Source organism: Canis aureus, chromosome 29 (assembly GCF_053574225.1).
Source record: "Canis aureus isolate CA01 chromosome 29, VMU_Caureus_v.1.0, whole genome shotgun sequence".
NCBI classification, from domain to species: Eukaryota; Metazoa; Chordata; class Mammalia; order Carnivora; family Canidae; genus Canis; species Canis aureus.
This window is the reverse complement of record NC_135639.1, coordinates 39,761,470-39,763,429: the sequence shown is the minus strand read 5'-3', so window position 1 is coordinate 39,763,429 and position 1,960 is coordinate 39,761,470.

The window sequence follows — 1,960 nt, the reverse complement described above, 5'->3', positions numbered from 1 at the left end:
GCGCCCCGGAGACCCCGCGCGTCGTGACGTGTCCGTGTACGCCCCGCCCCGCCCCGCCCCGCCTCGCCCCGCCCCGCGACCCGCCGGCGCTGTCCGCGGTGCTGTCCGCGGTGCTGACCGCCCAGGCCGCCCAAGCCTCTGGGGCCTGCAAAGAGTGAAGATCCCAAAGACCGCCGGACCACACAACTGCGTATGGCCGGGACACCTGCTATACTGCTGAGCCCCTGAATCCCAGTGTCCAAAAACGAACACTAAGGAAAACGTACCAGAAAATGACGAGCCATTTGTGTGCGTGGGAGGATAGTTTCCGTTTTACTTCCTGTAAAACTGCACGCTACTAAAACGATCATTGTCTTAGAGTTGTTTTGAAAAGTCGAGATAATCCATAGAAAGTGCTTATCACAAAGCCTGATACACATTTTACCCTTCTCCCTATTGCCACAAACAATGCTTCAGTGAACATCTTCCTATATATTGTTTTACGAACCTATGTGAACATTTCTCTGGAATATAACCAGAAGTTGAATGGCTCCGTCATGGGTATGTGTAACAACTCAGCAGTGTCACATTGGTGTTCAATTCTATATTCTCATTAACAGTGTAAGAGAACTTTTAAGTCCTTATATCCCAGCCAACACCAGGCAGCACACAGTTGTAAACAGATGTCATATAGTTGTTTTCATCTGCATGTCTCTGAATATCAATGATTTGCCTCTCATGTTTTCTGTTAGTTTTGAGGGTTTCCTGCTATACTTTTCTTGGTTTTTGTTCTTGTTTATACAGAGGAAGTTTAAACCACCTCCTGTGTAGGTGGTTTAACCACCATCAACTCTTCCATGGATAATTGCCAATGCCCTCTAACTGGCATCCTTGCTTTTACACTTGCAACCCTGAATTTCATTCTCAACACAGTAGAGTTTTCCTTATAAAACACCAATTCAAATAGTGTTTGAAGGAAACACCTCTGCTCCAAACCCTCAAATGACTTCCCATTTTACTAGAAATAAAAGTCAAAATAGATTTACTTGTAAGGTCCATTATGTCATCTCAAACACTACAGGCATGCTACCATACTTAATGAAGAAAATTGGAAAACTACAAAAATATATGACATAATATTCTTTGTGTTTATTAAAAGCACATGCTCATAAAACTACACTATACTTTTCACAAGAATGCATTTATATATATATTAAACACGTGAATATACTTGCCCGTTGTGGGATATGTATATGAGGTAATTAATGGATTGCCCATACCAATACTGAAAAGATACCATGAAAGGAGGAATATGATTAACTCTACCCTCTATATGTGAAGTCCCACAAAAGTTGTTTATTTGGAGATATTTTAAGGTCTATGTGGCCAAAGACCATACCTGTCCAATTTACTATTATATCCCCAAATGGACACTTAATTTGGATCCTGAAGGATAAGGAAGAGTTTGCTCCAGAAGGTCAGAGTTCATTGGGATTTCTTTGATTAAAGCCTTAGAAAATTACCTGGCTAGCTTATGCCAAAAAAGAAAAAGAGTTGATAGGAAGATTGCCAATTCATATAACCAAAGGTAAACTGAATAATTTGTCTCAAGAAGCAGGGCTGAACCAGGAATGGATGGTCTTTTCAAGGCTGTTATGATTTTCAAAACTCAAAATCCAGGAACAGAGAATCTAAAAGATCTGGTGTGGCCTGAAATGAAGTCACTCATCTGAAACACATGTGGGTTAAGAAACAAAGCAGATAGTTCTTGGGATGCTAGTACAACAAGAAATAGGAATGGATGCTGGGGAGGAAAAATCAATACATGTGCACTAATGACCTTTAGCAGGCAAGCATCTATGCAAAGGCAGAACTGTATGAAGAGCTAGGGGAATGGGAATTGCCTACATGCATGCAAGGACTGATGGCCTAAGCCAGTGGGATGGGTCTTTGTATATCATGTCAAGCATTTGAACTCTAT